The sequence below is a fragment of the Cervus elaphus genome, chromosome 11 (assembly GCF_910594005.1).
Source record: "Cervus elaphus chromosome 11, mCerEla1.1, whole genome shotgun sequence".
Taxonomy (NCBI): domain Eukaryota; kingdom Metazoa; phylum Chordata; class Mammalia; order Artiodactyla; family Cervidae; genus Cervus; species Cervus elaphus.
The window spans coordinates 73949677-73977335 of NC_057825.1; the positions used below are offsets into that span (position 1 = coordinate 73949677).

Genomic DNA, 27659 nt, shown 5'->3' on the forward strand with positions numbered 1-27659 from the left:
CTCCTTCTTTTGGTCCCTCCCAAATTCTGGTTAGTTTTTGACAGCAACACCGTGTTCTTTATTGGGACCTCCTGTTGTGAGACTACTTAGGCAAGTGGTTGTCACTGTGCCTGGTTGATGGTTTTGGTCAACAGTTCCCCACCTCCATCCTCTGTCTCCATGTCCATCACTACTGGGCTACTTTGATCACAATCATTGTATGTTGCTGGGACAACCAAATCAGTCTCCCAACAAATCCTCCAGCTTCCTCCTGCTTTTTGACCTCTTTTCCACACAGCAGCCAAAAAGATCTTTTTTTCTTTTTTGGCTTCATAGTAGTGCGCAGGCTTCTCCAGTTGTGGTGTGCTGAGATCCTCAGCATGTGGGGGATCTTAGTTCCCCGATCAGGGATTGAACCCATGTCCCTTGTGTTGGAAGGCTGATTCTTCACCCCTGGACCATCAGGGAAGTCCACAAAGAGATCTTTAAAAGTATGAATCAGTCAAGTCCTTCCCTTATTTGAAACCTGCCAATGACTTCCAATTGCAGGAAATCTGTCTCTTCATCATGACCCACAAGGCCCTGAGTGACCTGGCCCTGCCTCCTCTGGGCCTCACTGGGTCTGCTCTCCCCTTTGCTCAGCTCACTATGGCCAAACTAGACTTATTAGACCTCACTGCATTTGCATTTGCAGTTTCTGCTGCTTGGAGCCCTGTTCCCTAGATGTCCCCTCGGCATAGCTGACTTTTCAACGACATTGATACCTCGACATCTAAAATGAAAATGGCACCCCTGAGGAGCCTTCTCTAACCACCTGACTACAAGAGTGTTGCCCACTCACCCCCAGCTGCTGTTCATCACACTGCTGTCTTTTTAGAGTATGTACCACTTTCCTAAGTCATCCACTTCCTGTATTTACTTGTTTATTGCATGGCCTCTGGCCACTCCCTGCTGTATGAGAACAAAGGTCTTGTCTCATCTACTGTTATATTCTCGGCACACAGCACAGCAACTGGTGTTTGTTAAACAAATGAACAAACTTCTAAAGCATCTGTTTTAGCATCTACGAAAGGGGAATAAAACAGTGTCTGTCTCACATGGTTGTTGGGAGACTTATATGAGACCATGAAGATCAGTGCTTCATCTGGCCATGGCATTTAATAAACACTTTAATATGAGTTAGTGTTTTTCTTGGTGATTTGGCTGATATCACACAGTGAGTGGCAAAGCTGAACCCCAGATCCTTTGCTCATTCCGGTATGTCTAATGCCACCTCTCAGGGTAGGCCTGGGGGAGCAGTGTGCGGGAGGTCAGGACCGGCCTGCCTTAGGCATGTTGAGGATCGGCAACTGGTAAAACTGCTCCGTAGGTTTAGGTCTTATCAGAGGTCATATTGAAAGCTGGGCAGAAATGCCTTAGATTTGGCGTGAGGAGCATTAAGAGGCCAATACACGTTCTTGAGCAGGAGTATAATGTGATGATGAGTGTTTGAGAAGAACATTCTGGCTGATTAGTCACTATATAGTTATGCCATTAAATCAGGCAATCTTGTTAGTCTAAATTGTCGGTCTCTAAATGGCCTGGAAACAACCAGATAATTGTGAAGTCCCTTGTTTTGGGTGTTCACTTTGAACATTTAAATCAGCCCACTACCAGCTGTCCCATTCAGTTTATTGGGAGCTTATGTGTCTCTAAGGTGGCAAATCCTTGATTTTGTAATATTCATCTCTGAACTGCTATGTGATTCCAAACTCATTCAGAGGGATTGCCAATGTGTATTATTTCTTCATGAGCTCTAAGTGGCTCATGATATATGATAACTCTTGTTTTACAGCCACTGGTGTATGCACTGTGGACAGAGAGCAGAATTTGGCACATCCAACTTAGCAGCTGTGCACAAATCTTTCTCACAATGACATCTCTCTTGTGTGGTCGTGGGAAGGACCCACATAATTGGCCATATAACAGGTCAGTAAGTGTTGTTCATCTGTTAATGTGGCAGACCAGGATGCTAAATACTTGTGTGCAGAGTGATTTGAATGGAGGGGGACAGCGATAAGGGCTGAGGATCCTGTGGCCTTTGGAAAGGAGAAGAGGAAGCGTGAGAGATATGAGAGATGGTCTCAGGAGCCAAATGGCAGGGTCTAGTAACTGGCATTCAACATGACTCAATATGACCCTTACTAATCTTGGTTCTCATCCTCGGTTCTTCCTTAATTTCTTGACATCAAAGTCACACATGAAGATCTAAGGAAAGGGGCTAACTACGGGCTTGGGGATCTCTGTGATGAATCCGGAGATTTGTGTGCATGTCTAATAATGGGAGGAAGGGAGTTGAGGATGCTGCAACTGTACAGAAGGCAGAGAGTGAAGTCAGGCTGAGTCTGGATGAGAAAGCCCCTCCTCCAAAGCAGAATTCAGCAGGGCAGCCCTCCCCACCCCCAACCACTGCTCAGAGACTGCTGAGGGCAGCTTCTGTGCCCAGCAGGTGAGAAAGGCACGGAGGGAGGATGGCCTGAATGCAAAGGAAGTTGGTGTGTAGCAATGACCTTAATTCATGACATCTTTGTCAGAATCACCTTCACCTTCTTCTAAATCCTTGGTTTATATCTTTTTAAATGTTTTTCCATAAAATTTCTTCTTCTTTTATAGCTGTTTACAGCTGAAGGGCACTCTAACTTCAACTCGGAGCTGAGTACTCTGATTAATTCTGTCCTAGCTCCTGACCCTCTCCTCTCCCCAGGGCTGAGGAAGAGGAAAGAGCTGATGCAGACCCTGCAGAGAGGGGCCCAGTTCTCAGTATAACGTGATCGAATGAGCCAGCATCTGCACGGCCCTGGCTGTTCTCCCTTGTAATTTTCCTAGTGTTTCCAACCCCCGAGGGGTGCCACTGAAGTGGCACACATGTCATTTAGAGCTCCTCCCAGCCCTTCTGAGCTATGCACAGGGAAGCCTGTGGTTAGAGTTGAACTTTCAACCAATGACCTGTCTTACCCAGAACTGGCACCAAAATGTTTTTATGTATCAAGGAGTCCAGAACAAACTTGAGGTAGAGACGCATACACGTGTGTTACTGATTTCACATTCTGTGTACATCAGTGAGTAAGCAAACAAAGTCCCCGCTGTGTGGAGCTAACATTCTAGTTGGAGGAGGCAGTCAGTCAACAAATAAGTAAAAGGCAGACAGTGATAAATGCTATTAAAAGAATAAGGTAACAGAATGAAGAGTGATGGGAGTGGGGGTGCTTTTTTGCATAGGGTAATCTAAAAGGGTCTCTGATGACATGACCCTTGAGGAAAGACATGGAGTGAAGCAAGGGAGCAAGCCATGTGGCTACTTGGAGGAAGATTATTCCAGCAAGTGTCAAGGTCCTTAAGTAGGAGTTTGCATGGTTTGTTGGAGAAGCAGCAAGGAAACCAGTGAGCCTGGAGGACTGTTTGAAGAAGGGTCAAGTGGGAGAATGTTAGAATGTGAACTCAGAGCAAAGTGTATGTGTGTTAGTCACTCAGTTGTATCCAACTCTTTGTGATCCCATGGACTGTAGTCCACTAGGCTCCTCTGTCCATGGAATTCTCCAGCCAAGAATACTGAAGTAGGTTGCCATTCCTTTCTCCAGGGGATCTTCCCGACCCAGGGATTGAACCTGGGTCTCCTGCACTGCAGGCAGACTCTTTACCATCTGAGCCAATAGCCAAGGACTAAACCATGCAGGGTCTATGGTCCATGGCAAGGCCTTGAGATTTTACTCTAAGTAAAATGAGAGCCTTTAGAGGGTTGTGAGAAGAGGAGTGCAATGAGTTTATAGGCATAGGGGACCAAATGTAGAAGCATGGAAACTAGTTAGGAGGCTTTTGAAGTATTCCAGAGATGATGGTGACTTGGATAAGAGTGTGATGGGCAGTGTCAGAGAAAATGATTAGATCTTTCAGAAGAGATATATTCACTAAGTAAGAAATTTATACTTATTTTCTTGGGCTCCAAAATCACTGTGGATAGTAACTGCAGCCATGAAATTAAAAGATGCTTGCTCCTTGGAAGAAAAGCTATGACAAACCTAGACAGTGTATTAAAAAGCAAAGACATTACTTTGCTGACAAAGGTTCGTATAGTCAAAGCTGTGGTTTTTTTCAGTAGTCATATATGGATGCATGTCATGTATGGATCACACACTAGCAAAGTAATGCTCAAAATTCTCCAAGCCAGGCTTCAACAGTACATGAACTGTGAACTTCCAGATGTTCAAGCTTGATTTAAAAAGCAGAGGAACCAGAGATCAAATTGCCAACATCTGTTGGATCATTGATAAAGCAAGAGAGTTCCAGAAAAACATCTACTTCTGCTTTATAGACTATGCCAAAGCCTTTGACTGTGTGGATCACAACAAACTGGAAAATTCTTCAAGAGATGGAAATAACAGACCACCTTACCTGCCTCCTGAGAAATCTGTGTGCAGGTCAAGAAGCAACAGTTAGAACTGGACATGGAACAATGGACTGGTTCCAAATTGGGAAAGGAGTACCTCAAGGCTGTATATTGTCACCCTGCTTATTTAACTTACATGCAAAGTACATCATGCAAAATGCCGGGTTGGAAGAAGCACAAGCTGGATTCAAGATTGCTGAGAGAAATATCAATAACCTCAGATATGCAGATGACACCACCCTTATGGCAGAAAGTGAAGAAGAACTGAAGAGCCTCTTGATGAAGGTGAAAGATGAGAGTGAAAAACTTGGCTTAAAACTCAACATTCAGAAAACTAAGATCATGGCATCTGGTCCCATCACTTCATGGCAAATAGATGGGGAACAGTGGAAACAGTGAGAGACTTTATTTTCTTGGGCTCCAGAATCACTGCAGATGGTGACTGCAGCCATGAAATTAAAAGACACTTGCTCCTTGGAAGAAAAGCTATGACCAACCTAGACAGCATATTAAAAAGCAGAGATATTACTTTGCCAACAAAGGTCCATCCAGTCAAAGCTATGGTTTTTTCAGTAGTCATGTATGGATGTGAGAGTTGGACTATAAAGGAAGCTGAGCACTGAAGAATTGATGCTTTTGAACTGTGGTGTTGGAGAAAACTCTTGAGAGTCCCTTGGACTGCAAGGAGACCCAACAAGTTCATCCTAAAGGAAATCAGTCCTGAATATTCATTGGAAGGACTGATGCTGAAACTCCAATACTTTGGCCACCTAATGTGAAGAACTGACTCATTTGAAAAGACCCTGATGCTGGGAAAGATCGAAGGCGGGAGGAGAAGGGGACGACAGAGGATGAGATGGCTGGATGGCATCACCGACTCGATGGACATGAGTTTGAGCAAACTCCAGGAGTTGGTGATGGACAGGGAAGCCTGGTGTGCTGCAGTTCATGGGGTTGCAAAGAGTCAGACACAACTGCTGCTGCTGCTAAGTCACTTCAGTCGTGTCCAACTCTGTGCAACCCCATAGATAGTAGCCCACCAGGCTCCCCTGTCCCTGGGATTCTCCAGGCAAGAACACTGGAGTGGGTTGCCATTTCCTTCTCCAATGCATGAAGGTGAAAAGTGAAAGTGAAGTCGCTCAGTCGTGTCTGACTCTTAGCGACCCCATGGACTGCAGCCCACCAGGCTGCTCCATCCATGGGATTTTCCAGACAAGAGTACTGGAGTGGGGTGCCATCACCTTCTCTGCAGACACGACTGAGCGACTGAACAACAGCAACAACATAGAAATCTAGGTTGAAGGGCTGTTTTGTTTTTTGTTTTTTTAATTTCAGCATTTAGAAGGTTGTTTCTTCACTTGCATAGTTTCTGACAAGAAGTCTGTGATTTTTCTCTTTGTTTATGTTTATGTAATGTGCCCTTTTCCCCTCTGGCTGTTTTTAAGATTTTCTCTTCATTCTTGATTTTCAGCAATTTGACTTTTTAAAATTGTTCACTTACTTATTTGGCCACACAGCTTGTGCAATGTTAATTCCCCGGCCAAGGATTCTCCAAACCCATGGCCCCTGCAGTGGAAGTATGGAGTCCTATCAACTGGACTGTCAGAAAATTCCCTTGGCAATTTGATTTTGATGTGCCTAAGCATAGTTTTCTGTATGTGTTTATCCTACTGTTGGCTTATTAAACTTCTTGGATCTGTGTGTTTATAAGTCTTGTTAACTTTGAAAATTTTTTGACCAAAATTTGTCAAATAGTCTTTTTTTACTCCCATTATCTCTTTTTTGGACTCCAATTACACATATATTAGACTACCTGATATGGTTTCACAGGTAACTGAGGCTCTTGCTTTCTTTTTTGTTTTTTTTTCAGTCTTTCTTTTTTCTTCTCACTGCTTCATTTTGGATAGTTTTTATTGCTATGTCCAAGTTAAGTCTTTTTTTCTGCAGTGTCTAACCCAGTATTAATTCTATCCAGTGGAAATTTTCTTTCAAATATTATATTCTTTATCTCTAGAAATTCTGCTTAGTTCTTTTCCATTTTTTTTCCCATTTCTCTCCTCATTAAGTTCATCTTTTCCTTCAAATTTTGAGCATATTCAATATGTTAATAATGGCTGTTTAAATGTCTTTGCTCATTCCCTAATCTCTGCCACTCTTGGGTCTGTTTATGTTAACAGGTTTTTCTCTTTGTGGATTACATGTTCCTTCTTCTTTGTATGTCTGATCCTTTTTTATTTTTTTATTTTTTTTCTGATCCTTTTTTATTAGAGACCAGAATATTGTGAGCTTTACGTTTTTGATGGTTGATTATGCTGTCCTCCTTTTAACAGGGGTAGACTCTGTTATGGCAGACAGTTAAGCTGCTTATGGGTAAGTTTGATCTTTTCTCAGCTTGTTTTTAAGCTTTTAAAAGTGAGGTCTAAAAGAGCCTTTTCTCTGGGACTAATTTAGCCACAGTGTTAGGGCATACTCTTTCTAGGGCTCTATGGAATTCCTCGTGTGTTTTTTGAAACCTCTTCACCCTAACTGATGGGAACTCAGGTGATTCCTGGCTCTATGAGAGCTCTGGGAATTATTTGGCTTACAGCTCTCTGGCAACTGTTCTTTCCTGGAAGTTGTTCACCACCACCCCCGCCCCATCTTGGTCTTGAGGAGCTTCACCCTATACCTGCACCGACTGTTATTCAGCCAAAGACTCAGGGGAACCCCACAGATTTCTGAAGCGCCTTCTCTTGGTAGTTCTTCCTCTCTGGTCTGCTACCCTGTAAGTCTGCCTTTTTTTTTTTTAAGTCTGCCATTTTTTTGAAGCTGCTTTGTCCTTCACTGAGACCGCTAGGTTCTGGATCCCTATTCCTTCTACTGCTATCTGCAAACTGCATCCAGGCAGAAAACCAGGGCAATCAAAGGTTTCACCCTGTTTGTTTCCCTCTCTCAGGGACCATAATCTTGTACTTACCTGTCTTCCAGGGCCTGAAAATAATTACTTCATAAATTTTGTCCAGTTTCTTAGTGGTTTATGTTGGGAAAGAAATATGGATCCAGTTATTCCCTCATGGCCTGAAGCAAAAGTCAGTGGTTAGATTCTGGATCTATTTTGAAGGTAGATTTGCTCATGGATCAGATATAGAGTATGAGATAAAGGAAAGAATCAGAAAGGACTCTAAGATTTTTGAACTGAACAACTGGAAGGATGGACTTGTCATTTACTGAGATAAGGAAAGATTTAATAGAACGAAGGAGAGGATGGCTGGGAGAGAAAATAAAGAGCTCAGTTCTCAAAATATTTATTTTGAGATGTCTCTTGACTTCAAACTGGATGTCAGTCAGGCAGTTGGAACCAAGATGCAGATTTAGAACTTGTGAGTCTATGGACCACTGGTTCTTAACCCTGTCTGCAGCAATATTAACATCACTTAAGGGGCTTCCCTGGTTGTCCAGTGGCTAAGACTCCAGGCTCCCAATTACAGAAGGCCTCAGGTTCCATCCCTGGTCAGGGAACTAGATCCTACATGCTGCAACAAAGAGTTTGCATTTTGCAACTAAAGATCCTGCATGCCACAAAGATCCCACATGCCACAATTAAGACCTGGCATGGCCAAATAAATAAACATTTTTTTAAATCACTTAAGAAACTTAAAAAAAAAATCAATATTCAGACCTGACCTTAGGCCAATTCAATCAGAATCACTGGGGATCAGGCCTGGGAATTGGTACTTTTAGAAGTTCACCCGATGATTCCAGTGTACAGGCAGGGATGAGAACCACTCTTCTATAGTATTATTTAAAGCCCTACCAAATATCAACACGGGCAGTGTTCTCAACCCTGACTGCATATTAAAATGATCTGGGGAGGACTTCCCTGGTGGTACGATGGATAAGAATCCATCTGGGACACGGGTTCAATCCCTGGTCTGAGAAGATTCCACACGCCATGGAGCAACTCAGCCCATAGGCCACAACTGCTGAGCCCATGTGCTCCTAGAGCCCATACTCCGCAACAAGGGAAGCCACCACAATGAGAAGCCTGCACCCTGCAACAGAGAGGAACCCCTACTCGCAGGGGGTGGTAACCCCTACCCCTAACAACTAGAGGAAGTCTGAGTGCAGCAACAAAGGCCCAGTGCAGACAAAAGAAACACATTTAAAAAAATTACCTCGGGAATTTTTGAAAGTCTTGATACCCCTCCCCCCACCCCACCCTCCACAGCCAATCCAACTGCATCATCCTCCCCAGGGGTGGGACTTAGAAATTCATATTTTGTTAAATTCCTCAGGTAATTTCAACATACAGCCACGGTCCTACAGTGTGCTCGTTGATACCCAGAAGAGAAGTGATCTGAAGACAAAGCCTTAGTGGTCTAGAAGATAAAGGTGGGACTGAGCTAGAGGGAGAGGTCCCAGGCTTATCTCAGATGTCCGAACTGTGGCTGCGCACTCACATTTAGGAATTAGAATCAACTCTGGCCGGTAGCTCAGCGGGCACAGGTGGGGCATGTGGACTCAGGCGTCTCTTTAGGTCAGCGGGTGAGCAGCCAGTGTTATCTGTGTGGTGTTGCCCAGACCCACGTCTCCCCAGGGCTCTATGGGACGGTTCATCTTCCTCCCCTCCTTGGCTGTCGTCCTCTCTGAGCAGCACCTGCCTTCGCCAGTCACCCCTCTCTCCTGCTGGTCACCTTTCTGAAGTCTGTTGAAATTCCTCATCCACAGGAAATCTCTCTGCCCCTTCTCAGAGTTTGAGCCTTTATATCCCTTTACCTTTGTTTTAAGAGATTCTTAGGAGGGAAAGTAGATAAGATCAGGTGATGAGATGATCATTTTAAATCAGAAGTCTGCCATGCTTTTTAAGTGTGAGGACCACTTTAAAAGCTAGAGATATTTTTACAGAACCCGTCTGACAGAAGTCACATACACTTCCAATATCTATTCATTAATAGGGAAAATGGGCTTCCCTAGTGGTTCGGATGGTAAGGAATCTGCCTGCAAGGCAGGAGACCCAGATTCAATCCCTGGGTTGGGAAGATCCCCTGGAAAAGGAAATGGCAACCCACTCCAGTATTCTTGCCTGCAAGATTCCATGGACAGAGTAGCCTGGCGGGCTACAGTACATGGGGTCACAAAGAGTCGGACACAATTGAGTGACTACACTTTCAATAGGGAAAATACATGCTGACACACAAAGTCCTCTGAACTAATTCAATACCAGTTTTTTTTTTTTTTTTTTTGGCTTCTAAAAGACTTTATTGGGGAAACGTACAAAAATATGGAACACTTCACGAATTTGCGTGTCATCCTTGCGCAGGGGCCATGCTAATCTTCTCTGTATCGTTCCAATTTTAGTATATGTGCTGCCGAAGCGAGCACTCAATACCAGTTTTAAATGCATCTTTTCACCATCATAAAATCATTTAATATATTTGGAAACCAATAGCACAAATGTAGGAGAAACTTATGACAGCTAAGCTGCCTTTGCAATAACTGCAGTCATAGGTGTCCAAGCCGGGTGACTGGGCCCCATGGTTCTAGGCCCTGGGAAGCCATTGGAGGTTTTTGAATGAGGGGAGGGGCTGTTCCTGGAACCCTCAAGTGCTGCTACCTTTATAGCTTTTCCCTATCTGGTCTGGTCCATAGTTATCCCTTTCTCTTCCTGTCAAGTGGATTCCTCCCCCCAAAAGAGCACACAGAAAATGTGGGCTGGCCTCCTGAACAAATTATTTCCCCAAAGAAAACAAAAGGAGCTTAGAGAAATTCAGTCTGGGTTTTTTTTTACTCATTCTCCCACCTTTCTCTTCTCTATCCTTCCTTATACCCTATCTTTAGAAACTCTGTTCTTTGTTCTCTAATAGTACAAATGGTCAACATTTCAAAGCCCCATGCTAAGTGTTTCCCACACTTTATCTTACACAATCCTCATCACCTGCTGTGGAAGTGGGTACCATTCATACCCTCACTTTTCAGATGAGGAAACCAAGGCAAAGAGAAGTTCAATGGCTTTCTCAGATCAAAGAGCCAGTGAGTGACAGAACTGAGATTCTAAGCCAGGTGGCCCTGCGGCTTCTGCCATTTCACCCACCTCCCACCCTACCCCCCTGGATGGCAAAGTTGGTGCTCCTTGAATGATGAGGAATTTAGAGATATAAAGGATACTTAATAAGTGACTGAATTGGGGAAAGACATCGACAGGTATCCGAGCCTCCCAAAGGGCCCGTTCTCTGGTGGCAGCCTCCCTGGTTTCCTCCAGGGAACCTCCTTTAGTTTCAAGGCTCTACAAACTGGGCCCAGTCCCTCCAACCCCGAGAGGGGTTAAGGTTCTCCTTGCTGCACCCTCAGCTCTAGCCAAACTAGACCAGATACCATGTACTTCCAGGTCCTCATTATGTTACCTCTGCCCAGAATACCTTCCCCTATTCATCCCCCTGTACTTCCCCCTAATCCATGCCATGCAACATCCACTTCCTCTGCAGAGCCCACCCTGATAATGCAGGCTTCATGACCCTCTTTCTTAGCTTCTGCCTGTGGTCATCTGACCACCCACCCCTGACCCCTCACGGCCTTATCTATTCACAGATGTGTGACTTCCTACCCCACCATGCTGTTGGACCTTGACTTTAAAAAATTATGACAAAGTGAGTTGTCTATAATTCATTAAAATAATATATGCCAATTGGAACTCTTGAAAAAATCCTCACATTTTCACCATAAAATAGAATCACTACAAGTCTTTTTTTTTCTGGACAAAGATTTGGGGTCCTGAAAAAAATTGGGGGTCCTGCTTTTTATATACTGATATATAGTGACTTCCCTGATGGCTCAGTTGGTAAAGAACCAGCCTGCCAATTCAGGAGAGGCAGGTTTGATCCCTGGGTCAGGAAGATCCCCTGAAGAAGGTAATGGCAACCCACTCCAGTATTCTTGCCTGGGAAATCCCATGGACAGAGGAGCCTGGCAGGCTACAATCCACAGGGTCATTAAAAGTCAGACACAACTGAGTTGTGTGTGCATATAATGTAGGAATAAACTTTTCAAGCATTCCTGTTATTGGACACATAGTATTCCTTGGAGAGGATGAGCTATAGTTTGTCAGAAGCATGATTACATCCCCTCCCTCCACAACCTAGCCGGGGACCCTCAGGATGGCACTGCTGAAGACTCTCTGAGTGAGTAATTGGGTTGTCTGGTGGGTGGAAAGAAGGTGGGTTATGTTTGGTGCATGGTACATGTTAGCTACAGGGGTGGCATTAGGAGGCTGGAAAATTACAGAGAACTCATGCCGAGCCCACGTCTGCCAGCAAAGGGCATTTAAAACAGATCCCAGGAAATTATAGTTTTTGCAATCTATGAGTTACTCAAACAGGAAAGTACACGGGAGTGGTGTGTTTTAGTAAGAGCACAGAGAACAATGGGGCTAGCCATCTCTAGGGCCTGGGGAGGTAGGGTGTGAAAAACAAAGGCTTTCCTAGGTGCTGCTGTCCGTAATCAAGCCCTGCCTTTGAGAGCTGATACAGAGATGCGGGGCTTCCCTGAGCTATGTGGCCTTGAGGGACAGGCTGAGACCAGCTGAGAACTGATATGATGAGAATTCCTTTGGCCTGTGTTATCCCCGAGATGCCATGTATGTGTCGAGGGAGAGGAGGAGGGGTCAGGCAACAAAGATGGGGTTCAGGCATATCTGTGTGTCCGACATCAGGGTCAAGGTCTATCTCCTCTGAGACAGAGGACTCAGTCTGAAAAAAAGAGGTAAAATTGGTGGTGTCACGAATGTTTCTTGGCCTTTTGCTGCCACCAGGAGCAGACCCTGGGGACTCCACACCACATCTGGGGGAGCCTGCTCCCAGGAGGCTCCTTTATGAAAACAATCTATGCCCTGCTCCCATCAGTGGCACAAGAGCTATGAGAACTGAAGCTGGTGGATGATGCTGCACTTCTTGGCAGAGGGATGGGAAATAGGCTTTGAAAGAGGAAAACAAATATCATATATTAAGGCATATATATGGAATCTAGAAAAATAGTACTGATGAAACTATTCGCAGGATAAAAATAGAGACACAGACGTAGAATATGGATTTGTGGACACATCAGGGGGGAAGAGAGGGAGGGACAAATTGAGAGGGTAGCATTGCAAATATACATTACCATGTATAACATAGATACCTAGCAGGAAGTTGCTATACAACACAGGGAACCCGGCCTGTGCTCTGTGACAACCTAGAGAGGTAGGGTGGGGGGTGGCTGAGAGAGAGGCTCAAGAGGGAGGGGAGATATATGCACTTCTGGCTGATTTGTGTTGTTGTATAGCAGGAATCAACACAACACTGTAAAACAATTATCCTCCAGTTAGGAAAAGAAGTGTTGAACATTCTTCTTCTGATTCCCAGAACCACAGCAGCAGGGGAAGAGGAAAGATGAGCCATTCCGCACTTGAGCCCAGCTTCCAGAAGACCAGTCCAGGGGCAGTGTCCAGAACCTCCTGACCATCCTTTCTCCCAAAGAGCCAACAGGGCACACACCTGGGGGGAATACACCCCATTGCCTTGTGGGGTATCTGTCCAGCCAGGGGCAGGTGTACCCAGTGGGCCAGCTGAGCTTCCTACAGGTTTCTGCTCTGAAAGCCCCAGATAGTCACAAGCCTGCAAGGAGAGCCACCCACCATGGGGTCACTGAGCCGAATTCTGACACCACCTCCACCACTTACTTGCCTTAGACCAGGCCTTTCTGAGCCTCAGATTGTGCATCTAAAAACTGGATAGTAGTCCCCCAATCATGGATGCTTAGGGGAAAAGGTACATAAATTCTGTGAAGATGACCTCTAAAACCATAAACCCCACAGAAGACTCGTAACGAAAATGACACAGTGCAGTGATAGGAACTTAAAAAAAAAAAAAAAGAGGTTGTCATCTGTGCTCTTATGGAGGGGTTGTGACTATTTGTGGTGGTGATGAGGCCCTGGCAGATCTTCTTTTCATAATTCCAGGGACACCTCTGCTCAAGTAAAGTTCCCATCTCAAATAATTCCTTTAAAGAGCACACATTCACATGTCATGTAGACTGACCCATGTACTTATCCACCAGAAAAAGTGTTTCCATAGCCAGCACTGAAAACCCATCAGCTCCTCCCTGTCTTTTCTTACGTGTCCCTGTGGTGCCCTGGCTTCCTGTAAGCTCAGATTTTCTGCAGCAGCAGCAGCGTCCCTCTGACTTCGGTGCTCTCACCTTACACTCCCCCTGAAGATCTCAAGGGTCCCAGTGCAGCAGTGGGTCTCAGTGGTCCCAGTTCTTGCAGATAAAACAAGCACCTGTGCAGTGTGGCCAGGGGTCCAACAGAAACCTCCTGTAGGCTCCTGGCAGGTTGCAGGACCCCAGAAGAGCCCAGGGTTGCTGGGACCCTCTCCCAAGAGACCACCCCTCAGGGCTCTCAGGAGAACAGGTGGCAAAGGCACTGCAGTTTATGAAGAGAAAAAAATAAACGAACCCTTCTTATTCTGTTCATTGAGTACCTACTAAGTACCTGGTATTGTGTTGAGTCTAAGTGAGGCTGGTGCAATGGGTAACTCACCTGACTGCAGATCAGAAGATTCTAAGTGAGATTAGCATCGTGACTTGCTTGCAAAGGCACCAGTCTTTGGTCTGGGAACGTTCTGGAGAGGTTGTGAGAAGCAGTCTGCATCCTCACAATTCACATGGGTGCCAGGTAGACTAGCTCTGGCCTGGGAGCCCGAGCCTGGTGTAGGGGCTAGGAGAGCCAGGCATCAGAGACAGCCTGAAGGGAGGAGGCAGCTCAGAAGCGTGGGGCCTGAGTGTGTGGGCCCTGCTGGAGGGACCCAGCGGGCCTGACGGAGGCAGCTGTTTCCTTGGCTGCCCTCAGATCCCCCAGGAGGTTATTGCCGTGGGTAGAAACAGTCCCCTGCAGTTAGCAGGATAAATATAAACACAGCCTCCTGATCAGTGCTCAGAAACTAAGCTTTGCATCTGAGCTCTCTGCAGCCTTGGCTACTGCAGAAAACAGAACAAGCTAGGGTACAGCAATGCAGGGCTGCTGCAGCCCAGCAAATGGGCTGTTAGCTGGCTCAGGCTGCCCAAACAAAGTGTCACAGGCTGGGTGGCTTAAACAGCAAAAATTACAGTTCTTAGGCTGGAGCTCTAAGATCAAGGTCATCGGCAGAATTGGTTTCTTTTGAGACCTCTCTCCTTGGCATAGAGATGGCAGCCTTTTCACTGTGTCCTCACATGGTCTTCCCTTGGTGTCTGTGTCCTAATCGCCTCACATAAGGACACCAGTCGTACTGGATAGTGTTGTTGTTCGGTCCCCACGTCATGTCGGACTCTTTGTGACCCCATGGACTGCAGTGTGCCTGGCTTCTCTGTCCTCCACTATCTCCCGGTGTTTGCTCAAGTTCATGTCCATTGAGTCAGTGATGCTGTCTAACCATCTCATCCTCCGCATGTTGGATTAGAGTCTACTTATATGACCTCATTTTACCTTATTTACCTTTCTAAAGGCCCTATCAACAAACACAATCACATTCTGAGACACTGGAGCCTTCAACATATGAAATTTTGGGGAGACAAGAGGTCACTGTGGCCATCCCCCTGCCTTTAGACTGAAACATCTTAGGACCCTCCTGTGTGACAGAGAGTTGGTCTGTATTTTAGAGACCACCTTAGAGAAAGAGATCCCATGTGTTTGGTGGGGTTACCCTAGTGATTCAGCTGGTAAAGAATCCACCTGCAGTGTGGGAGACCTGAGCTCAATCCCTGGGTTGGGAAGATTCCTCTGGAGAAGGGAAAGGCTACACACTCCAGTATTCTGGCCTAGAGATTCCATGGACTATTTAGTCTATGGGATTGCAAATAGTCCAACACGACTGAGCAACTTTCACTTTCACTTTTCACTGTGACTTAGACACTTCTGAAAATTGCTGTTGCTTATTGTATATGACTAAAAGCCAGCTTAAAATTTCACACAGGACTTGAACAAATTTGAGTGATAAAACTAGAATAAGCTGAACTGTACTCTCTAAGAGGGCAGCACTGTGTCCTAGCATGGTGCTTGCTTTATAGCAGGTGCTCAGCAGATCTTGTGGACAGGAAGAAGGGGACAGGTGGGTGGGGAGGAAGGGAACTAAAAATAATTAAGAATTGATGAGAGATGTACCACATGCTAGACACCTACAGCAACTGATCACTGCACCGGCTCTATCAAGAGGCAAACTGTGCTCAGGGTTCACTAAAAGGGAGCAAGTAGACGAGTGCCTCTAGGAAGCCAACACTTTAGATCCTGAATTCAAGGAGAAATGAATCTCACAAGTCTTTAAATAAGGGACGTGGGCAAATGATATTTTTTTCTGTGGTTTTGCAAAAGATACAGACATGGTCTTCAAAAGGATGTTCCCACCATCCCTTCCCAAAGGCATGAGGCAAAACATTAAATAACAGGGAATGCATTTCTGTGGGGAGTGGGATACTGTGGTCCATGGTGGCTATTTTCTGATAACCTGACTTATACAGAAATGGCATTTGGAGTTCCCACAAGAGGGGACTTACTGTGTTAGGTCTCTGCACTATCATTCAAGCCCCTCATGGGGTAATTGTACCCTCCCACACCCCAGGCCAGATACAGAGCCCTTTGGCACAGCAAGCCCCTCATGGCTGGCACAGAGCAGGCCCTTCATGGTGTTATAGAAGTGAGTGACCAGGTGAGTGCGTGCGTGAGGGACTGCTGTGGTCTGAGTGTTTGTGCCCCCTCCCCCATTTGTATGTTAAAACCTAACCCCCAAGGTGTTGTTATTAGGAGGTGGGGACTTTGGGAACTTGATCAGCTCATGAGGGCAGGGCCCTTATGACCAGGATTAGTGCTCTTATAAAAGAAGCCCAAGAGAGCTCCCTGGCCCGTTCTGCCATGCAAGGACACAGCAAAACTCTGCTGTCAGTGAACCAGAAAGAGGGGTCTCACCAGACCTGAACCTGCCAGTGGCTTGATCTTGGACGTTCAGCCTCCAGAACTGTCGGATATCAGTATCTGTGTTTATAAGCCGTCCACTGTGTGGAATCGTGTTATAGAAGCCCAAGGGGACCAAGACAGGGAGTAAATGCCTTAGAAGCAAGATCCAGCAACGGACATGCAGTTGTGAAAATTTAGGCCCATCATTCGTACTTTCTCCCAGACAGAGGTCTGCCCAGGTCAGTCTTCCCCCTTCTTTGCCCTCTGCAGGGTGTGTAACCTTAATAATGAGCATATTTACTGAGTGTTCACTCTGTGCCAAGCACTCCGCTGCCCTCGGGAGCCACCCCATGGAATCCTTGTGGCTGTCCTGTGAGGTAATACTGTCTTCACTCCATAGATGAGGACATGGACACATGGCCAGGAGCTCTGCGTGGGCACCGATCACGAAGTACAGCCCAGATCTCTGACTCCAAGGCCAGGGATTTTAACCACTGTGCTTGGATACCTTAGCAATTGACTCAGCCTCCCTGTCTTAGTCTGTTCGGGCTGCTATAACAAATATGCCACCGACTAAGCAGTTTAAACAGTATTTCTTTCTCACAGTTCTGGAGGCTCGCAAGTCCAAAATCAAGGTGCTGGCAGATTCGGTGTCTGGTGAGGGGCCAATCCCTAGCTTCCAGATGGCCGCCATCTCGCTGTGTCCTCACATGGCGTAAAGAGAGATAAAGAGGGATCTCGGGGCCCCTCTTATGAGGGCACTTATCCCATGCATAAGGGCTCCACCCTCATCTGATCTCCTTTTGAAGGCCCCACCTCCTAGTACTGTCACATTAGAGGTTAGGATTTCAATCTGTGAAATTTGGTGGGTGGAAACAGACATTCAGTCCATAGCACTCCCTGAGGTAAGTAAGTGAAGTGCCTGTCTTGGCCTTGGCCTTCCTAGGTGTGGGTGTCCCAGCTTTCCTCATATGCTGCTTCAAAGGCCTTCATTCATTTCTTCCCTCTTCAGCACCTCGACAGCCCCTTGCAGTTTGGCATTCATGAGGTTGTCTCCCTCCCCTCACACCTACAGCCAGCTTCCTCATAGTTGCCAAAGCCCAGGGGAACTGTTAGGAAGTTTCTGAGCACCCCTTCATTCCTGCTTCCTCCTCTACTTTCCATGCCTTCTGCCAAGTCTTCCTCCTCCCTTTGGCCTCTGTTCCTTAGTTCCCTTTGGGCTACTGTCCTGCTCTGGACAACCCCCCACCCTTTGATACCTCTGAACTGGACTCTTTGACGTGCCACTTCAGACATCCTCATCACAGCAACCAGAGAAACTGGCCTTTTCTTTTAAAACTGTCATGTAAAATTTTTAGTAGACAAACATTGATTGAGCACATATTAACACTGTACTCAAAATATAAACTGATATGCCCTCAACTATTTCCCTTGTTATAACTGAAAGATTATAGGCTTGAGAGATGAGGTTGAGAGACAGGAGACAGGCTCAGACTCGAGGGAGTCACATGCCATTTATGTCACATTATCTCTCATGGATTCAATTTCCTCATCTATAAAATGAGACAGTGATGACATTCTTTCCTGGGTTATCGTGATGACCGAATGAGATAAGACATAAAAATTTGCTCTATACACTGTTCCAGAGATATTAAAAAATGTTGATGGTTATTCTTAACATCTTAATACCTTCTAAAATGGCAGGAGGTTCTGCTCATAGAGAAAAAAATTTTATTCAGCATCTCAGATGTCCCTTGGAATCTAGTTGAAAATTTATTGCATTTCTTCCTCTTTTTATAAAACCACTTGTTTACCTCTTTGTCCCTCATGTTAAAGTCAGATGAGGGACTTCCCTGGTGGTCCAGTGGCTAAGACTCCATACTGCCCACGCAGGGGGCCCAGATTTGATCCCTGGTCAGGGAATTAGAGCCCACATGCCACAACTAAAGATCTTGCATCCTGCAATTAAGATCCAGTATAGCCAACTAAATGAATATTCAAAAAAAATAATAAAAATAAAATGAGAGTAATAGGTTTTTTTTCATATTCTGGGGCATTTACGTAACTGAAACTTTGTCCTGAGTGTGTCCGTAAGAGATTTGCTGACCAATCTCTTTGTCCTGTGTTTCCTTTATTTTTCCCTCTTCCTTTCTCCCCTACCTCCATCTCCTTGCCTCTGGCTGTTGATTGGCCTGGAACAGCCTTACTGTAGATGTCACCTCCTTGCAGTTCTTCATTAGATGTTACTTCCTCAATGAGGCCTGTGCTGACCTACCCCACTTAGTACCACAAACCACCTCCTCCCTCCCCCAGGCTCTCTCCACCCACTCAGCCAACTCTTTTCTTCTTCTTTCCATAACACTGCCACTTTCTAGTATACCATGCAGTTTACTTGCACAATATGCTCACAGTTTATTATCCATATTCCATGCTGAAATGTAAGCCTTGTGAGGACAGGGTGCTTTGTCTGTCTGGATCACTTATAAAGCCTAAGGGCCTGGTAGATAATGGGCCCTCAGTCACTACTTGTTGACTGAATGAAAACCTCCTTCATGGGCTCCTCTTCTGCCCCTTCTCCAGGGGCCCCCATTCTCATACTGTACATGCTTCCTGGGAAGTCTTATCCATATGACCCTTGAACAGATGTTCCAACCCAGACCTCCAAGACTGTCTCCCATTGCCTCCACCTGCTTGGGTAACGCATCTTTATTGCTTCTCCAGGAAGCCCACTCAGATCTTTTCTTTTGTCTCCTGGCATCCCATGATGTCTCCGATGTTGTTATTTTTATAAGGTATCATGGTTATTTTCTTGAAAATGTAGGTCTTATTCATTTTTATTTATAATTAAAAAAAAACAGTGCTTGTTGGGAAAAAAGTTATGGTTTCAAAAGTAGCCATACTTTTGAACCACATTTGTACCACAAGGAAATATGAAATATTTATAAAAGCAATGCAGGAGACTGGGGTTTGATCCCTGGGTCAAGAAGATTCCCTGGAGAAGGAAATGGCAACCCACTCCAGTATGCTTGCCTGGGAAATCCCATGCACAGAGGAGTCGGGTGGGCTATAGTCCACAGGGTCACAAGAGTCAGACACAACTTAGTGACTAAACCACCATTACAGAAGAAAACCGGAAATAAAAATCACCCATATTTTCACAATCTAGAGGTATATTTCACCTATGTAATTAAATACATGTGTGGACACACATGCATACATATATATAGCCAATATATTGGGAAACTTGGAAGGAATTAATTTTAAAAAAGAAATAGCATCTATGGAACACTAAGAGCAGAACTATTTTGAGAAAGACAAAGGCAACCTCTGAGTCAGGAGCCAACCTGGAACTCGCAGCTGGGCAACAAGGTGTGGGGATGGGGTTTGGACCTTGAACGTAAGCACTTTCCCAGGACATCTACAGCCGCCAAGGCCACCTTGTGACTCAGGTGGAGTGAGATTAAAAGTCAGACCACTCACCAACATCATGTCTGAACACAGATCAACAACATCATCCAAACCACAGAAATGACCAAACACCCCTATCAGATTAACGTGAGCAACTGCTATTTCTTTATCAGTCACAGCTTTGGCTTTCCTCCATTATTTCCCCCTTCTAGGTAACAATTATTAAGATACTCAAGCCTAGAATTATCCTCTGTTTCCTGATTTGGTGGCATCTAGTTCAGAGCAAAGCCCTGCTTTCTTGAGTCCTTCCCTAGTCACTTGACCCAAGGCCAAATCCTAAATGAGTCCCCCAGGTCCCCATGATAGACAGTGTCTTTTGTTACCATGAGTCAATAGATTCCATTTTGTTGAACTGCAGGTGTGTTCCTGGTGACCTTTAGCAGCAGGGTATGGGCAATATTGTACATCTGAGTATTCTTCCCCACCCCCATGCCTGGCACACAGCAGGTCTCAAAAACATGTTGGGTAGATTAACTAAAATGAAGATGGAAATCACATTTCTGGTATAGAACCTACTGGTGGTCACCAGACAAACTGCAGTTTCTGTCCCTGCATTATGAAGGATGAGAAGAAACCTAAGACATGGACCACTTCCTCATTGGCAAGGCAACACAGAAACACACAAGATGAAATAATACTCCAGGACCGTAGTCAGTAGTACAGAGGCCATCGTGAGCAGCACATAATTAAATGCCTGATGAGCTCTAAGTGCTACCAGGTGATGAATGGGATTCAGGTAGGTGAACAGAAAAGGAAAGAAATTATTGCAAACTTTCAAAGATGGGAAACAGTTTGCACAAAGGCACGAAGGAGGGAGTGTTCATGGTATGCTTGCTAGACACGAGCTTCTTTCAGGCTGGGATTCTGCCCTCCTTGCTCACCTCATATCCCCATGATGTGGTGTCCATTATGAAGCAAGATTTTAGTAATTACCTGGTAAATGAAAATGTGTGTGTATGGATCAGTGAGGGGACCTGTGACCCTGAAGAAGAAGGTTCAAAGAGAGATGATGCTAGAAAAGTTAAATGGGGCCTTGAATCTAAGCCTAAGAAATTCTGGATCTTCCTGTCCCTTGGGAGTTTGTTGCAATGTAAGCAGGAGAGAGATCTGGGCAGAGCTGTGCTTCAGTGCATTGGGTCTGGGACAAAGTTCAGAATGACCGGGACAGAGAATATTTCCAGAAAACCAGGAGTCTGGTCCCAAGTCATCAGGCCCTCTCTGTGCAAATGGGGCAAGGGGGTTAAAACAAAGTGATGAGGAAGGAAAGTGGAATTTGGAGTCGGCGGGCCTGAGTTGGAATTTCTGTGATCTTCAGCAAGGTCCTCAACGCCTCTGTGCCCCGGCCCCTGTCTCTCGTTGCTTGGGATCTGGTACAGATTCCTGCCATAGGTCCAGGGCAGGCATTTTGGCCACAGTCAGTCCTCCTGCATGGTATGATTGTTTGCATGTTTCAAAGCAAACTCACAGCCACAATCTCTGAACCAAAGGCTGAGTCAGGCCTTAAGAGGCAGAATGGAAAGAGTTGTGAATGTGGGGCTTGAGGCCTGAGTGCTGGGGGTGTTCTTTCAGGCACTATTTTACTTCTCTGAGCCCTGGTTTCCACACTTGAATAATAACCAGAAGTCACACACTCCCCCAGCACACCCAGGAGCTGCTCTGGGGACGTATCTGTGATAGCACCAGCAGAGTGCGGGGCACAGAGTAGGCTCCAGACATCCTCCGCTGCACCCTGCCTTCCTGTGAGCCAGGGATCAGCCTCCCTTCCCTGCGGGGCAGCCGAGAGCCGAATGTGCAGCTGGGATGGCCCCCACCCCATCTGGAGAAGGAGGCACCCCTCCCTACTTAGCCTCAGTGCAGGGGCCACAGGTTTGGGCCCTCCTGACCCAGCCAGGCCCTAACAGAGATGTTCACGCTGATTTACCAGCCTGAGGCAAGGGGCCATGTCAGCGGGCCAGCGCGGCATACCCACGGCTCCCCGGGGACCCGCTCTACTGTACACGGCAGCTGGACCTGGCTGCAGCTTCAAGTGCAGTTTGCTTTTCTCATGGTTTCTTGGCTTGTTTCCTCCTCTGGAGCAGCCAGGCAGACTGCCTTCTGTGAGGAGAGGTGTGGGGAGGTGGCCAGGTTTGGGGAACCAGAGTCAGCGAGATGGTTTCAGAGCCCCGAGAAGCAGCCCCTTCCTCGTGTCTCCCCTCAGCCTGGGGGCAAAGGCCCCCCTCAAATGTGGCTTGTGGCTGCATGGGCGGGGAGGAGGATGTGCTTCTCCAGATGAATAAAAACTGAATTAACTGAGAGGAGCTGGAACTGTGTGCGTGAGAGGACAGTTTGACAGGAACTAACACTGCTGCTGCTGTTGCTAAGTCGCTCAGTCATGTCCGACTCTTCGCGACCCCATGGACTGCAGCCTACCGGGCTCCTCCATCCATGGGATTTTCCAGGCAAGAGTACTGGAGTGGGTTGCCATTGCCTTCTCTGGGAACTACCACAGGTTCCCTTTAAAAAAGAATCTTCTCTCTCAACTAGGATTGTAGGTGAAGTGTGATTCAGTTGACAGTGTATGGACACTTCTGGGTTGAGGGACCTGCCTTCTCCCCACAGTGGGTCTACTCGCCCTTCTGAGGGGTGGCCTGTGCCTCTCCACAGCCCTGCGTGGGGACCCTGAGGTTTGGGGGAGCAAGGCTGGGGTTGCGTGGGCTTCAGGGCTTTCCTCACCTCTTGCCCCACCTCCGGCTGTTGTTAGCCAGACTTTTGTCGCATCAGGGACTGTCCCTGCCTTCCCTGGCCTTGGAGTCAGTCTTCTCCCGCAGTTCTGGGCTGAGGCTAAATTCTGGGCTCTGCTCTTTTTGTGGTGGGCAGGAGGGGCGGTGAGCTCATCCCTGAAGAGGATTAGTCATCAGAGAGACAGGGACAGATCTAGGGGGGCAGGACAGAGGACGGGCTCTATGTAAATGAGTCATCTTCCCTCCAGCTCCGAGGCCCCAGCTTGACAGCTGCTCCCCAGGAGAGGTTGTTAAGCGGGAGCGTCCCGGAGGCAGGCGTAGTTAACCGGCTTTTAATAACTCATTTTGCGGAATGATTTTTGGTGAGGAGAGAAAAACCTTAATCCCACAGATGAAGCGCATGGTGGGGGCAGGTTCAGTTAGCCCCATGGGCAAGGAAAACAGCACTGAGATTCAAAGCCGATTCTTGGGGTCACATGTCCATCACTCCCAGATTACCAAAACTTTTCTAATGTTAAAAATCCCTGACCTGCAGCCTGTGGGGTTCAGACTACTTTTTTAAGCCCCAGGCCCTCTCAGCCATCCCCACACACCCCTTAAAGATCATCCCAAAGGCCCCCAAAGAACAAGCAAAAGCGAACAGGAGAGTGAGAGGGCCCGCTTTCTCCACAGGGCTTGTGTGCTTCTGTGTTGCCTCTCTGGACTGAGTCAGGGAGCTAGTGGTAAAGAACCTGCCTGCCAATGCAGGAGACGTAAGAGATGGGGTCGGGATCCCTGGGTCAGGAAGATCCCCTGGAGAAGGGCATGGCAACTCACTCCAGTATTCTTGCCTGGAGAAAGCCGAGGGACAGACGGGTCTGGCATGGTCCGTGGGGCCGCAAAGAGTCAGACACGACGGAGCGGCTCAGCACACGCACACAGGGAGCTTCTGGCGTGAGGCCAGCCCCAGCCCCGCTGTGGCGCCGAGCCCTCAGGGAGCCTCCCATCTGGTTTACAATTGAGACAAATCCTCAAGTACTAGTGGGCTTCTCTGGTGGCTCAGCTGGTGAAGAACCCGTCTGCCAATACAGAAGACACAAGAGACACAGGGTCAATCCCTGTGGTTGGGAAGATCCCCTGGAGGATGAAATGGTAACCCACTTCAGTATTCTTGCCTGGGAAATACCACAGACAGAGGAACCTGGCAGGCGACAGTCCATGAGGTTGCAAAGAGAGACACGAGTGAGCACGCACGCACGCACACACATGCACCCAAGTACCGGCAAACACCGCGCCCAGAGTGTCAGCTTTTCCACCACAGGCCCACTTTCCAGTATCAACCCCCTCCCCCCACTAACACATATGATTTCAGGATTGGAAAAGGTGGTGTCTCCCCCCCAGCAAGGGGACCAGAGCCTGAAGCCAGCCCAGAGGGGATGTTCCACTCACCCAGGATGGCTGAGGACACGGAAGCCCGGTGAAGTGAAGGGACTCCAAGTTAGTGGTGGAGTCGTCTTGGGTGTGTGTACGGGGGCTTTTCCTTGCTGCTGAAATGCCTAGTCGTAGTTCACCGGGCCCTGCTCCACCTGCGGCTCATCAGCTGTGATGTGAGGGCCAGCCTCGCCCGTGTGTTTCCCAGTTAAGCTTGCAGCTTCTTGAGCGCCTGCCACATTCTAGGCACTGTGGGAGGCACGAGGGAACCACCTCCTCATCCACTCTTCACAGCAACCTCACGAGGTAGGCGGTCATCAGGCGACTTTTAGAGGGAGAATAACGTGTCCCCGTCGGCCCATTAGTGAGTAGAGGCGCCAGAGCTTGATGCCACAGCCCCTGCCCTCAGCTCTCCAAGAAAGCCAATGTTGGCCCTTCCTAAGCCTGCAGGAAGGGAGGCTCACTGAGCTTGATGTTTCCAGAGTTTGTGAGTTTCTACTGTACACACACCCAAGACGACTCCACCAATAACTTGTCCCTTCACCTCATGGGGCCACTGTGACCTCAGCTGTCCCAAGTGAGTGTCAACATCCCCTTTGGGCTGGCTTCAGGCTCTGGTCTTCACGCTGGGGGGAGGCATCACCTTCTCCAAAGCCGAAATCGAGTGTGTCAGAGTTTGTGAGTTTCTGTTGTACAAGGCCAGACATGTTGCTGGATGCCACGCCCAGATGATGGAGAAGCTTCTAGAGGTGTCAGGTGACACTCTCACTGCCACAGAGCTCCTGCAAGTTCAGCCTGAGAATAAGGTGGACAGGAGGGTCCCCAGCCTTGCCCTCCTCCTTCTGCCTCAGGGTCACTCACTCCATCAGCAAGAGTTGCTGAACGCTGTCTGTGGGCTGGATACCAAGCGGCACATGGGAGCCAGCCAGGCTGGACCCAGCCCTTTACCCTGGCCCTGTGCACACCACTTTCCCAGCAGGGCACACCATATCTCTAACTTCCTCCTTCTCAAAGTCCCATCCACACTTTAAGACTAAACATGAATACCTCTTCCTCCATAAGACTCTCAGTCACTGCAAGAGAACACAGCCCTGACCTAAGCAGCTCTGGGGACTAATTTAAATTTCCCAGGAGATTCCACTTTGAAGCCAGAGTTAAGAACTGCTGCTCTAGCCAAAAGCAGCCTACGTCTCTTTTGTCTGAACTCTCGTGCATTTGACTCTCTCTTAGCGCATCACAAAGTCCTTTCTCTAGTTTCGCACTGGGCTCTGCCACTTGCTTGCTCTGTGATCTGTGCAAGTTATTTAACCTAAGTGCCTTTATTAAGTGTGACTCAGTTTACTAATCTCACAAACGGGAATGATAATAATTCCCACTGTAGTTCATCAAATCTAAGACACCATCAATTATAGATGCACCAATAATGTATGCCATTAAGAATTTTGAATGCTGCCAAATACACTAAGTCATTGATTATAAGGTGCATCCTGATTTCAGGGGTGTTAAAACTTGAGGGAAAAAAATCTATGACTTAGGATGAATGACACCCTGTGTCTCACTGAATTGTGAGAATGGATGCATTGATTTACATGAAGCTTTGGCATAGTGCTTGGAAAAAGTGAGGGCACAATACATATCAGCTATTATGTGATAATATAATTATCACATATTCCATGTTTCCACTCCTCATTAAATGCTTTAATAACTTCTTCCAGCCTTCCTTTCATTCTCAACCCTCCCAGAAGGTTTGGCCAGGCTGCTCGGCTGTCCTCCTCAGGAAAGGGACTTGGAGAAGGATGACATGGGCAGCCTCAAGGTTCCAGACCTGGGGCTTATGTGAGTCTTAACTGAAGTCTCACCTCTCAAGTGCCCAGCCCGCCTCCATAGAGCATGGCCCTGTACTTCCTGCCTTCTCCCCAAGTCAGTGTCAGCTCCAACCACAGAGCCGCCTGAAGGCTGCTCTAGCCTCTGCCCCACAGCCCACCCCACATCTCCCACTGTTTCCTGTTTGGAGAGGCAGAGGTGCTGGAAGACCCAGCTGCTGGCCTGGCCTTGGGCAAGGCCCAGCTCTGTGTGAGCTTTAGGCCCCTTGAGTGTTAAAGTGAGCCTGTTACCCCTCCTCCAGCAGTCAGGAAGGATCCCAAGAGAGGGGGGTGTTGGGAGATGCTTCCCAGAGGAGTGTGCCCAGCAGACAAGTAGGCCATGGGTAGGGCTGCCAGATTTAGCAGATAAAAATACAGAACTCCCAGTTAAATATGAATTTCAGAAACACAACGAATCTTTTTTTTTTTTTAAGTGTAAATATGGCCCATGCAATGTTTGGGATGTTCTTACACTAAAAAGTTCATTTGTTTATCTGAAATTCAGGTTTATCTGGGAGATCTATATTTTATCTGATGAGTCCAAATGGGTCCTTTCCCCTCCTCTGCCCACTGCCCCCCTGACCTCAGCTTTCTCACTGTCCCTGACATTTAACTCTCATCCTTGAGAGGTTCTTGAAATTTTTATTTTCAGTTATTGAATCAGCAAATAACTATCACTGCCTAATTTATTTATGATTCCCTTGTCCACTGTGAAGAATAGAAAGAAGACTTTATTAAGCGCTTATTAATGTGCTAGGCAAGGGCTTCTGCAGTGGCTGAGCAGTAAAGAATCTGCCTACAATGCAGGAGACACAGGAGACACCGGTTCGATCCCTGGGTCGGGAAGATCCCTTGGAAGAGGGCGTGGCAACTGGCTCCAGTATTCTTGCCTGGAGAACCCCATGGACAGAGGAGCCTGGTGGGCTTCAGCCAAGAGTCGGACACAGCTGAAACGGCTGAGCACCGCATAGCACAATACGCTAGGCAGGCACTATCCTAAGAGTTTTAGATGTATTGACTCAGTTTAGTACAGAAAATGGAGGCACAGAAAGGTTAATTAATTTGCTCAAAGACAAATCCTAGTGGAGCTAGGATTCAAACCTGAGCAGCCTATATAATCTATAATTCCAAATTGCTGATATAATGGTCCCTCCTCCCAAGGGGTTCCCAAACTCACTGTTGAGACCGTCCCATGAAGTTAATTCTAAGTCATCTGCACTTGGTGCTGAAAGTAAGGTTCACTGACCAATTGCAGTGGCCTCACCTGGAGCCAGGTTAGAAATTTGGAATAATGAATGCCACCTCAGAACCTGATAAGATTCCAGGTTGGTCCTAGATAATCGAGTCAGAGAATCACTACTCCAAACAAGTAGAGTGACAGTCAATGCATTCACTCAACAGACTTGGCCCAGCACATTCTACATGCCAGGCACTGCAAAGGCATTGCAGCGTTGCAGTGACTTTTTTAAAACGTGGGAAATCCTCACACACGTTTTTAAATGTCTCATCCTTAGTTTTTCGTGAGCATAAAGTATGGCATTTCCTAAAGATTACTTTTTGAAATACCCAAGTCACTCGAGGTGACTAAATACATTCTACGGTCAATGGCTTATGTTTGAGGAACACTGGACTGTGTTAGCATAGCCCTCATGGTTTCATGTTAACACAGTGAGCACTCTGAAAAGTCCTGCAGTAAATAAACTTGTTTCATTTTAACTTGTTTTTTAAATCATGGGAATTCTCTCCACCTTCCATTAAGTCTACTGACTCATCTTGAGCAACACCCATCGGCAGGCTGTCTTACAGTTCAGAGAGGGTTTGTATCAAGAGCTCATTTTACAGATGAAAAAACAGAAGTTCAG

At 46.8% G+C, this 27659-nt stretch overlaps 1 protein-coding gene and 1 non-coding gene across 2 annotated transcripts in view; one reads left to right on the forward strand and one right to left on the reverse strand.

Moving 5' to 3' along the window:
* The window catches only part of KCNK12 (potassium two pore domain channel subfamily K member 12), a 48677-nt gene that overhangs the window by 14364 nt on the left and 6654 nt on the right, over window positions 1-27659 (forward strand). The window lies entirely within an intron of this gene.
* LOC122704213 lies at window positions 9657-9763 on the reverse strand. The gene has a single exon (XR_006343815.1). It is a non-coding gene; the product is annotated as a U6 spliceosomal RNA (small nuclear RNA).